This window comes from Gossypium arboreum, chromosome 9, assembly GCF_025698485.1.
Source record: "Gossypium arboreum isolate Shixiya-1 chromosome 9, ASM2569848v2, whole genome shotgun sequence".
Classification (NCBI taxonomy): Eukaryota; Viridiplantae; Streptophyta; class Magnoliopsida; order Malvales; family Malvaceae; genus Gossypium; species Gossypium arboreum.
Genome location: NC_069078.1, coordinates 30390445 through 30404491, shown reverse-complemented (window position 1 = coordinate 30404491; position 14047 = coordinate 30390445).

Genomic DNA, 14047 nt, shown 5'->3' with positions numbered 1-14047 from the left:
GAGTAGCGGATGGTGGGTTGAGTAGTCTCCCCAAATGGGTTGCATTCTTTCATTGAAATTATATGTGACATTGAAATGGGCCTAGGGCCATACCGTTTCTGATAAAAGGCTTGACCCGAGAATATGAAATATGAAAAGGCTTGCCCGATAATAAGAAATATGAAAAGGCTTGACCCGAAGTTATGAAATATGAAATATGAAAAGGATACTGCCCAAATGCATGATTGAGATTGGATTTGGGCTTAGACCCAACAGGCCGTTATTGTTTTGGGCTCTGAAAGGGGCTTGTTGCACACTAAGTTTCCAAACTCACCCCCCTTTCCTTAACCTTGCACGTGAGCCTTGATGTGGGGACTTGGGCCGGAGGGGATTCAGAGTGGCCACGGTGATCATCTTTGGGCTTTTAAATAAGTGTTAGTTTTCATTTAATTTCCTTTAACTATTATTTATTTTTGGGTTGTAATAAGGCCAATTTTAACTTTTCTTTTATTTCTTTTCGGGATTATTTTAATTTTAATAACTTTAAATTTGGTTAATTATTATTCAAATGGGCTAGACTTAGGACGTGTTTTCAAAATGATACTTGTTTTCAAATTATCTCAACACCACGATTCATCGGTTAATCAAAGACGTCCACTTAAGCAATTTAAACTCGAAATGACAAAGTGTGGCTATGGTTGTGGGCATGTCTAGGATTGGATCCAATTAAAGAGCTTGGTACTTAGCGACCTTCATGGCTCACCTCCTCCGCCTCGGATACCTACACGGTGCTTAGCTTCCATACACTTTGTTAACTCAACAAAACATATGGCTTTTAAAAACTCTAAAACGAAACTCAGATTTTTAACTCCGATGTGGCACATCAAATTTGGCCATAACGTCTGGGCCGGGTTTGGGGTGTTACAGGGGCATTTCCTACACTCGCCCAGATGTACCTTACCGCAGTCCTTACAAACTTGTGGTCTGACAATATTCATCGGAACTGCTCGAACTGGCTCCTCTTCTCTTGCCTTTTAGCACTCCTATACACACCACCCAAGGGGCCTAAATCCCTCCGAGAATGGTTCCGATCCTTCTCACGATTCTGTCTCTCAGCACGCTTCACCTCCTCAGCTATCTTTACTTTTTCCATCAAAGCAGCAAAGTCACGCTCCCTCTGTGGAGCAATTAACACTCTAAGTTCATCTCTAAGACCATCCTTAAAGTGCACACTACGTTCATAATCCGTAGCGACTATCCCAATGGAGTACCGACTCAGCCTCAAAAACTCAGCCTCATACTTAGCAACTGTCTTACCCCCTTGAACCAGATTCAGAAATTCATTCCTGCGATCGTCCACATAACTCGCCCCAACATACTTCCCCTTGAAGGCTGTCTTAAACAGCTCCCAAGTCACCCTATCAGCTTGGGTCCCATCCCTCATAGTGAGCCACCACTGATAAGCCTCATCTCGCAGCAATCATATGGCTCCCTTCAACTTCTACTCTACAGAACAGCCCAAGTCATCCATAATCCGCTCCGTGGCCTCTAACCAATATTCAGCCACATTCGGGGCTACACCAGATACGCCCTTAAAGATCTCCGCTTCATTAGCCCAGAGTCGCTTAGAAATAGATCCCCAAATTCTGTTCCTCGTACTTACCCCAGCGACCCTTTCCAGAACATGAAGCATTGCCTAGGATAGAGCGTCATCTCCCGCACCTCGATCATGAGATTCCACTTCTGTTTCCGGTGGCACCAGTGCATCTGCTACAGGCATATGCCCTGAAGACTAAGTTTCAGCCCGTGTACTACCTCAGCCACATCCACGGCCCCTTCCACGTGTTGCCCTCGTACTCATGTTGTAACACCCCAAACCCGTGACCGTCACCGGATTTTAACACGTGGTGTTACCGGGCTTACTTCCCTTATTTCTCTCTTTGTAAAATCTGATTGTTGTTCTAGGCAGGCTAGCTAACTGCGTCACTGTCGCCTTAAAAATCATATCTCGAGTTTCAAAACTCGGAAACTGATTCCGTAAATTTTCCCTGAATTTAGACTCATATATCTATCCATGGATTTATTTCTAGAATTTTTGGTTGAGCCAATTGGTACAGTTTATTAGTTAAATTCACCAATGTTACAGGAGTCGACTACACTGACCTTCGCGTGTTAAAACTTAAATATCTCTCTGTACAGGGTTTTAATACTGGTGCCGTTTGTTTCTAATGAAACTAGACTCAAAATTGAATCTTCACATATAATGCATGACTTCTAATTATTTCTGGATAATTTATAGTAAATTTTCAAAGTCACGACAGGGGACCCAGAAACCGTTCTGGCCCTGTCTCACGAGAACTTTAATATCTCTCATTATACTACTCATATGGTTGTTTCGTTCCATCCATATTAAACTAGATTCATCAAGGTTCAATTTCATAATTTATTCACTATTTAATTCTACTTATACTATTTTTAGTGATTTTTCAATCTCACCTCACTGCTGCTGTCCGCAACAGTTACTGCAGTAGACTCTGCCAATTTCATGAATCTTTCCTTGGCCTTAATCATCCATCATACATGATCAAAATTAAAGTTTCTAAGACTCGTGGCTATAGGTTCTAGCATCCCACTCGACGACCACAGAGGCCATTTTCACATGGCTTAAAGTTTACAACCCACAGTTCAACAAAATATAATAGCCTATACATGCCAAATGTTCTTCAACAACGAAGACAATACCAAAATATTTCAGCGGTGTGATGACTTCAACGACGGTTCGATCACGCAAACAATACGAGTCCGAGAGACCTAAAATGGGTGACAAGAAAACACCGAGTGAGTTTATAACTCAGTAAGTCATAAGCATTCATCAATCCACTGATAAAGTTACTACAACATGAACAATAAGCGAGGTTAGGTACTCATCCATATCGAATCTATACCATAATTCCTCGGACCTTTTGGTCCAATCACATACCAAGTCATACATCCACATTTCATATTCTACACAACAAGATATTTGAAGCATTTTCACACACTAACTCATTTCCACCACAATCATACAATTTCAATAATCACATAGATTTAAGGCTTACCAAATTCGACCCCGAGCATGAACGTATTTTCTATTAGTCATGAGCTCGAGATACTTACCGACCCGCTGTCCATACTCAACTCGATGGAGACACACCCTCCATATATATAGAATACGCACACACACGTGCTTAATATTGATTTCGCACACTTAGTGCCACGCGATTTAAGCCTGCACACATAGTGCCATACCCTTGAGCTCGCACACCCAAAGGTCAGTATTATTTTTTTTTCAGCATGCACACTTAGTGCCATATATTTCCAGCATGCACACTTAGTGCCATATATTTCCAGCACGCACACTTAGTGCCTATCTCGTCACCATACACACGTATTGCCCGCACACATAGTGCCGAAAGCAAACTTTCTACACATTTCACTATTTCTTTTACATTCAACAATTATCATCACTCCATACACATACAATTTCATTTATACATATATAGCATTCCATTAAACACAATTGCATAGATTTTCCAATCATTTAAGCAATATCAAACATATGTGCTTAATGACTTACCTTGTGTTGGGCAAAATGGTTCCAACTCGGCTACTCGATGTTCTTTCCTTTGCCTTTGCTTGTTTCTCCACCTCGAGCTTCTTGAGCTTAGTCAATAAATAAACTAGTTTAACCGTCTTGCCAAATATTTATACATATATACATGACATCAACTATACTATCATCATTAATACATCAATTCACAAAATTTTATCTCATGAGCATATGACCCATTTTTTTTTTTACCCCATATGGCCGAATGTATGTATATATATATATACAATGTCAACTATAACATCTTTTAATCACCTAATTTCATCTCAAATTCCCATGACCGATCACACCTATACTTACATTCCAATATTCGGATTATTCAAAAATCACGTTCTAAATACAATAGTCATGAACAATGCCGAATCCTTGTGTGTTCAAACATGAATTATTTTACTTAAATCAAAACGTATAAACATTCACAACTCGTATTCTTAGGAAGGCCGATTTATTTCCATAGTACATTCCTCATCAATACTTAGATGAACAACCAAAATCCCTACCTTTATACCCTAGCGAATGCTCCTATCATCCATAAAATTACAAATTTTAGCATGGGCTAAGTAGGAATCATTTAACATGCAAATAAACTCCTATCTCCAACACTTAATCATTCGGCATATTGTCTAAATACACATGAGAAATCTCATCTTCCTTGACCTTACCAAGAGTGCACCCACACTTCAACAGCATATTACAAAACCAAATCAACAAATTCAATGCTTACCTCCTAGTAGCCAAAGATACTTGCCGAATTGACCTAGGTAAATCTTCCTTCCTTTCACTTTTTTTTTCAAGAACAACCAAAAGAATGAACAATGAATGAACAAAACCTTTTTTTTCTTTTCTTTCTCTCTAGCTACGGCACAATGGGGGGCATCCATTCTCATTTTTTTTCATTTCTTTAATGCTAGTTTTTATTTTATGGCTTCCTACATACACCACTAGCAAAACATGTTGGAAACATGTTTCCTTTGCCCATAATCTTGTCATGGCGGCCACTCACCTTAGGAAAGGGGTTATTTGACATGCAAGGACAACCATTTTCCCACATGTATTAATAGGCCACCTTACATTTGCCTAGCACATTTCTAAATTTTCTCACATAAGTCCTATTTGATAAAATTCACTTACAATTAACAAAATCCAAACATTCAATTTTTCACACATTCATATTCACATATTCTAGACAATAAATATTACGTTAGAACATTTGGTGACTCGGTTTAGCGGTCCCAAACCGCTTCCGACTAGGGTCACTTTAGAGTGTCACAACTCTCCCCACTTAAGAAATTTTCGTCCCGAAAATCTTACAGGTAAATAGGCTCGGGTATTGCTCTTTCATAGAGTCCTCGAGTTCCCAAGTAGCTTCTTCCATCCCGTGTTTATGCCACAACACCTTCACTAATGGGATTTTCTTGTTTCAGTAGCTCTTTTACTTCACGCATCGATTGCGAACGGCTCTTCTTCATAACTCAAATTAGGTGAACCTCGACCTCGGATGGAGTAATTACGTGTGTCGGTCGACCTATATCGTCAAGCATTGAAACATGGAAAACGTTGTGAATCTTTTCGAGCTCTGGGGGTAAAATTAATCGGTACGCTACTGGTCCAACTCGTTCAGATACTTCATACGGACCGATGAACCTCGGACTCAATTTGCCCTTACGGCCAAATCTAAGCACCTTCTTCCAGGGTGAGACTTTGAGAAATACCTTGTCTCCAACCTGATATTCAATGTCTTTCCTTTTCAAATCCGCATACGACTTTTGGCGATCCGAAGCAGCCTTCAAACTTTCACGAATTACTCGAACTTTTTGCTCGGCATCCTTAACCAAATCAAACCCGAAGAATTTACCTTCACTAAGTTCAGTCCAGAATAATGGGGTACGGCATTTACGACCGTATAAAGCCTCGTAAGGCGCCATCTTAATACTTGACTGAAAGCTATTGTTGTAAGCGAATTCAATCAAAGGCAAATACCGTTCCCATGAACCACTAAACTCAAGGATGCAACATCTCAACATATCCTCGAGTATTTGAATTATCCGTTCAGATTGACCATCGGTTTGGGGGTGAAAGGCGGTCTTTGAAATGCAACTTGGTACCCAAAGCTTCTTGCAACTTCTTCCAAAATCGCGAGGTAAATCTCGGATCTCTATCCAAACACGATGGAAATAGGCACCCGTGTAGTCTCACAACGAGAAAGCGTACAATTCGGCTAGTTTGTCCATTGAAAATCCGTCTGACGGGGACAAAGTGAGCCGACTTAGTCAATCTATCTACAACGACCCAAATCACATCCTTCTTACTAGCCGACAATGGCAGTCCGGATACAAAGTCCATTGTGACTCGATCTCATTTCCACTCGGGTATCGTGATTGGCTGAAGTAATCCTGAAGGCACTTGATGTTCCGCTTTCACTTGTTGACATATTAAACATCTTGAAACAAAATCAGAGATGTCTCGTTTCATACCATGCCACCAAAACCGACGTTTCAAATCGTTGTACATCTTCGTACTCCCCGGGTGGATTGCCATTCGGCTACAATGGGCTTCATTCAGAATTGTCGAAATAAGCTCCGAATTCTTTGGAACACACAGACGACTTGAACCTCAAACAATCGTCATCATCAATTTGAAACTCGATTCCTTGTTCGAACACACTCACCCGTTTTGCAAGCAACTCCTCATCAACTTTACGAGCTTCCCGAATTTGATGAGCCAACAATGGTTTGGCCTTTAATTCGCTACTAACACATTGTCGGGTAGGATAGACAAGTGTACATTCATCGTCGTAAAGCAAGCGGTGATTTCGGCTTAAGGCATCCGCAACCACATTAGCCTTTCCGGGTGATAATCAATGACGAGCTCATAATCTTTTAACAACTCGAGCCATCGTCTTTGTCGCAGATTTAAGTCTCTTTGGGTCATCAAATATTTGAGACTTTTGTGATCCGAACACACGGCACTTCTCACCAAATAAGTAGTGTCGCCATATCTTTAAAGCGAATACGATGGCGCCAATTCGAGATCATGGGTGGGATAATTTTTCTCATGTGGCTTTAATTGTCTCGACGATAGGCCACAACTTGCCCTTCTTGCATCAATCGCAACCCAACCCAAGTAGGGATGCGTCACTATAAATGACAAACTCTTTGCCCGATTCGGGTTGCACTAGGATTGGGGCTTGGTCAAATAAGTTTTCAGTTGATCGAAACTCTTCGACATTTCTCCGTCCATTCGAACTTAACATCCTTTTGGAGTAGCCGTCATTGGCGTGGCTATCGTTGAGAAACCTTTTACAAATCGTCGGTAATAACCAAGCAAGCCCCAAAAAGCTCGAACCTCGGTAATATTTCTGAGGCTTCCAATTAAGTATGGCTGAAATTTTATTGGGTCGACTCGAATACCCGATCTGATACCACATGACCCAAGAAGCTAACCTCCTCAACCGAACTCACACTTGTGAACTTAGCATATAAGCGCTTATCCCGTAAAATTCGCAACACTATCCTCGGTGCTCGGCGTGTTCGGTCTCATTTTGCGAATAGACCAAAATGTCATCAATGAAGACAACTACGAACCGATCCAAATATGGTCTCAAGATCCGATTCATCAAATCCATAAATACCGCAGGGCATTAGTAAGCCCAAACGGCATCACTAGGAACTCGTAGTGACCATATCTCGCTCAAGGCGGTCTTGGGTACGTCCAGAATCTCGAATTCATGAATCGATAATAGCCCGATCTCGGATCTATTTTCAAAACACCGAGGCTCCTTCAGTTGATCGAACAAATCATCGATCTGTGATAACGGATATTTGTTCTTTATCGTCGCTTTATTGTCGACGATAGTCAATGCACAACCTCATGGTTCCATCTTTCTTTTCACAAACAACACCGGCGCACCCAAGGTGAAAAACTCAAGCGAGCAAAACCTCTATCCACCAATTCTTGCAACCGAGCTTTCAACTCCTTTAATTCGTTGGTGCCATACGATATGGAGCTATCGAAATTGGAGTGGTACCAGTACCAATTTGATGCCAAACTCTATTTCCGAACAGTGGCAAACTCGGCAATTCTTGTGGAAAACATCCCAGTATTCATAAACCATCGCACAGATTCGGGTTTCTTTTCGACTCCTTGTCATCGAGCACATACGCAAGGTACGCTTCGACCCTTTTCTTACATATTTCGGGCCAACATTGCGATATTACGGTGGCAACCCCTTTAAGTCCGTAGACTCAACCTGAATTATCTCGTTATTCGCGCACCTCAGATCGATAGTCTTGCTTTTGCAATTTACAACCGCATCGTGCATGGTCAACCAATCCAAACCAAGAATAACGTCGAATTCGTCGAACGGCAAAAGCATCAAGTCTGCCGGAAAACAAGAACCTCGAAATACTAGGGGACTTTTCTTACACACTTTGTTGACAAGCACGTAATGACCCAAGGGGTTTGACACCCGAATTACAAACTCAGTAGACTCAATAGGCAAAGTCTTACTGGATGCTAAGGTTTCGCATATATAAGAATGAGTAGAACCGTGGTCAATCAAAGCAATCACATTAGTATCGAAAAGAGTGAAAGTACCGGTGATAACGTCGGGAGGATGCCTCCTCTCGCACGGATGGCATATGCTCTAGCAGAGCGCTGGCCTCGGATCGAACAGCCGATCGAGGCTCCTCTCGATTGCCACCCCTACCTCCGAAATTCTCGGGGCCTACCTCTAGCCATTGTTCCACTAGGTCTTGCACCTTGCATCTTATTCTTCTCATCTAGCTCCGTGCAATCTCTAATGAAGTGGTCCTTGAACCGCATCCATAACAGCCCTATTAATGACTTACCCCAACATTCACCTAGGTGTCGTCTTCCACATTGGGGGCATTCAGGTCTCTCTCGATGATTATTGCCCACACTAGCTACCAAGTAGCTCGGAGTCCGTCGACGGTCGGGCTCTAATGGAAATTCCATGATCGCCTCGACTTCTTGGTGTCCTCCACGAACTTCTTTACCGAGAATGGAGCTTTACTCACGATCTTTTACGATAATCTCTTGCTTCAAATTCAGCCTTCTTCTTTTCCTTTCCAGTTCTTCCGCCTTGCGAGCTCGTTCGACTAGTGTTACAAACTCCTTTATCTCCAAAATACCCACTAGCGACTTCAAATCTTCATTCAATCCTTCTTCAAATCTTTTGCACATAGCAACCTCATCAGCCATACACTCCCGTGCATACCGACTAAGTCTTACGAACTCATGTTCAGATTCGACATCTGGACATCCGGCCTTGCTTGAGTTCCAAGAACTCCTTACGCTTCGATCGATGAACTGTTGGTGATGTATTTCTTTCAAATTGGATTGAAAGAAATCCCAAGTAACTCGTTCATTTGGGACTATGGAAATTAAAGTCCTCCACCAATAGTAAGTCGAGTCTCAACAAGGATATAGCACACTTAAGACATTCATCGGTGTGCATGACAGTTCATCTAACACTCGAATGGTGTTATCGAGCGAACTTCGGCCTTTTCGGCATCATCAAGAACTATGGCCTTGAACTCTTTAGCCCCGCTTCCTAATCAGGTCTCTGGTGGTTTACTCGGCCTCACGGGATCGAGAATCAAGGCATTAAGGGCTCTTGGGGTGGAGTATTTAAATTCGGGAATGGTTGGACAGCCGGATTAGTTCGGGCATCTTCTGCGACCCACTCATTCATCATGGTGAAGAAGGCTTGTTTCGCCCTTCATTTTGATTATTCGCGGATGACCGAGGCTCAACAGCGGTGTCCCTTGCGCAGAGCAGCCGCTACACTTTCAACGTCATCCGCCAAGGGTCTCTCTATCCGGGTTCCATCGCTAATCAAAACAAAAATTTCAACCGTCGAAGTCATCACATTATTAAGCACTAACAATTTGGCATGTATAGCTAGACTCACACGCCTATGGTAGTCCTAGAACCGACTAAACCATAGCTCGATACCAATAAAATTGTAACACCCCAAACTCGTGACCGCCACCGGATTTGAACACGTGGTGTTACCGCTTACTTCCTTATTTCTCTCTTTGTAAAATCTGATTGCTGTTCTAGGCAGGCTAGCTAACTGCGTCACTGTCGCCTTAAAAATCATATCTCGAGTTTCAAAACTCGGAAACTGATTCCGTAAATTTTCCTTGAATTTAGACTCATATATCTATCCATGGATTTATTTCTAGAATTTTTGGTTGGGCCAATTGGTACAGTTTATTAGTTAAAGTCACCAATGTTACAGGAGTCGACTACACTGACCTTCGCGCGTTAAAACTTGAATATCTCTCTGTACAGGGTTTTAATACTGGTGCCGTTTGTTTCTACTGAAACTAGACTCAAAATTTAATTTGCACATATAAGGAATGACTTCTAATTCTTTCTGTATAATTTATAGTAAATTTTTAAATTCACGACAGGGGACCCAGAAACCGTTCTGGCCCTGTCTCACGAGAACTTTAATATCTCTCATTATACTGCTCATATGGTTGTTTCGTTCCATCCATATTAAACTAGATTCATCAAGGTTCAATTGCATAATTTATTCACTATTTAATTCTACTTCTACTATTTTTAGTGATTTTTCAATCTCACCTCACTGCTGCTGTCTGCAACAGTTACTGTAGTAGACTATGCCAATTTCATGAATCTTTCCTTGGCCTTAATCATCCATCATATATGACACAAATTATGGCCACCTTATCAAAATTAAAGTTTCTAAGACTCGTGGCTATAGGTTCTAGCATCCCACTCGACGACCACATAGGCCATTTTCACATGGCTTAAAGTTTACAACCCACAGTTCAACAAAATATAATAGCCTATACATGCCAAATGTTCTTCAACAACGAAGACAATACCAAAATATTTCAGCCGGTGTGATGACTTCAACGACGGTTCCGATCACGCAAACAATACGAGTCCGAGAGACCTAAAATGGGTGACAAGAAAACACCGAGTGAGTTTATAACTCAGAAGTCATAAGCATTCATCAATCCACTGATAAAGTTACTACAACATGAACAATAAACGAGGTTAGGTACTCATCCATATCGAATCTATACCATAATTCCTCGGACCTTTTGGTCCAATCTCATACCAAGTCATACATCCACATTTCATATTCTACACAACAAGATATTTGAAGCATTTTCACACACTAACTCATTTCCACCACAATCATACAATTTCAATCATCACATAGATTTAAGGCTTACCAAATTCGACCCCGAGCATGAACGTATTTTCTATTCGTCATGAGCTCGAGATACTTACCCGACCCGCTGTCCATACTCAACTCGATGGAGACACACCCTCCATATATATAGAGTACGTACACAAGTGCTTAATATTCGATTTCGCACACTTAGTGCCACGCGATTTAAGCCCGCACATAGTGCCATACCTTCGAGCTCGCACACCCAAAGGTCAGTATTATTTTTTTTTTCCAGCATGCACACTTAGTGCCATATATTTCCAGCATGCACACTTAGTGCCATATATTTCCAGCACGCACACTTAGTGCCTATCTCGTCACCATACACACGTATTGTTCAAGACACATAGTGCCGAAAGCAAACTTTCTACACATTTCACTATTTCTTTTACATTCAACAATTATCATCACTCCATACATATACAATTTCATTTATACATATATAGCATTCGATTAAACACAATTGCATAGATTTTCCAATCATTTAAGCAATATCAAACATATGTGCTTAATGACTTACCTTGTGTTGGGCAAAATGGTTCCAACTCGGCTACTCGATGTTCTTTCCTTTGCCTTTGCTTGTTTCTCCACCTCGAGCTTCTTGAGCTTAGTCAATAAATAAACTAGTTTAACCGTCTTGCCAAATATTTATACATATATATATATGACATCAACTATACTATCATCATTAATACATCAATTCACAAAATTTTATCTCATGAGCATATGACCCATTTTTTTTTTACCCCATATGGCCGAATGTATGTATATATATTTATACAATGTCAACTATAACATCTTTTAATCACCTAATTTCATCTCAAATTCCCATGACCGATCACACCTATACTTACATTCCAATATTCGGAATATTCAAAAATCACGTTCTAAATACAATAGTCATGAACAATGCCGAATCCTTGTGTGTTCAAACATGAATTATTTTACTTAAATCAAAACGTATAAACATTCACAACTCGTATTCTTAGGAAGGCCGATTTATTTCCATAGTACATTCCTCATCAATACTTAGATGAACAACCAAAATCCCTACCTTTATACCCTAGCCGAATGCTCCTATCATCCATAAAATTACAAATTTTAGCATGGGCTAAGTAGGAATCATTTAACATGCAAATAAACTCCTATCTCCAACACTTAATCATTCGGCATATTGTCTAAATACACATGAGAAATCTCATCTTCCTTGACCTTACCAAGAGTGCACCCACACTTCAACTTAGCATATTACAAAACCAAATCAACAAATTCAATGCTTACCTCCGAGTAGCCAAAGATACTTGCCGAATTGACCTAGGTAAATCTTCCTTCCTTTCACTTTTTTTTCAAGAACAACCAAAAGAATGAACAATGAATGAACAAAACCTTTTTTTTTCTTTTCTTTCTCTCTAGCTACGGCACAATGGGGGGCATCCATGCTCATTTTTTTTCATTTCTTTAATGCTAGTTTTTATTTTATGGCTTCCTACATACACCACTAGCAAAACATGTTGGAAACATGTTTCCTTTGCCCATAATCTTGTCATGGCCGGCCACTCACCTTAGGAAAGGGGGTTATTTGACATGCAAGGACAACCATTTTCCCACATGTATTAATAGGCCACCTTACATTTGCCTAGCACATTTCTAAATTTTCTCACATAAGTCCTATTTGATAAAATTCACTTACAATTAACAAAACCCAAACATTCAATTTTTCACACATTCATATTCACATATTCTAGACAATAAATATTACGTTAGAACATTTCGGTGACTCGGTTTAGCGGTCCCGAAACTGCTTTCCGACTAGGGTCACTTTAGGGCTGTCACACATGTCGTATTATCTAATTTATGAATTTTATGCATCCATTAAATATTTCAGTGTTTATTACAGATGTTTTATGAACAGACAGTAATTCAAAGTTTGTTTCTGTAGAACCGCAGTCTAGCTACGGTCCCAGTCTGTTACCAAAATTCCTACAGTTTCAATGCCATTCTAACTAGATTATCCTAAAGGATTTCAGTGCAGACAGATAATTCAGAAAAATATCTCAGAAAAGTTCAGAGTACTACTTACAAACTTGGTGCCTGGGATTAAGTGTGCCACTTCTTCGGTTATTAAATTTTGAAAACCCAGGGAAACTTAAACCATTTAAAGATTGAACCTTAAAATCTTGTAAAATATCTTTGAAAATAACTTTCCTAAAACCATTTCCAAAAATACCCTTCTTAGGCCTAAGTTTTTTTGAAAAGATCTTCGAACTCGATCCACAGTCGAGTTGTTGCAACCGGGCTCTGATACCACTAAATGTAACACCCCAAACCCAGCCCAAACATTACGGCCGAATCTGACATGTCACATTGAAACGTTACTAAAAACCTCATGTTTTATCAAAAATCTTTCTTAGTGTTTAGAGAGTATTTTTGTTATAGGTTAAAGTGAAAGGAAGCTGTGCACCAGGTAGGAAACCAAAAAAGAGGAGGTGAGTCCATCGGACTGCCTAAGTACCAAGCTCCATTCGGATCCAATCCTAGACATGCACACCAGCATTGCCACACCTTAACGTAGTGTATGTTCTTAGGAAATCAATTCAATTAAGTCCAGTTTAAGGAAAAGTGATTAATTTTGGAAAACATTTTCGTTGCGGAAGTTTTGCTTTGTTGTCGTGATATTTTAAAATCAATTATTGTTTTTGGAAATGCGCCCTAAAACTAATCAGTTTCAGCGATTAAGATAATATCATACCTATTCTAGTAAAACATATTAAAACCATTCAAAATAATTAAAGCTGCCTTATTACAACTTAAAACCCAAATCATAAAAGTAAATGAAAAGATATCCAATTCACCAGAAGAAAACCAAATTTGCAGAACAAGTGGCCACTCCGAATCCCTCTCAGCTTCGAGCCCACTATGGTTGAGGGTTACCTACATGGATAAAATTAAGGGGTGAGTTTGGGAAACTCAGTGTGTAAAATAACCCAACCATAGTCTAAACCAGTTCAAACCACAGAAGCAGATTAAGTTGGGCCTTAGCCCTATACAGAATTCAGAATGAAGACCATAGGCCCATAATAGAAACAAAACATATATTCGTGCCAACCTTACACCATCTTGGGAGACTACTCGACCCACCCATCCGTTTACATGTCACAAATATGCAGCATGGCTGCCAG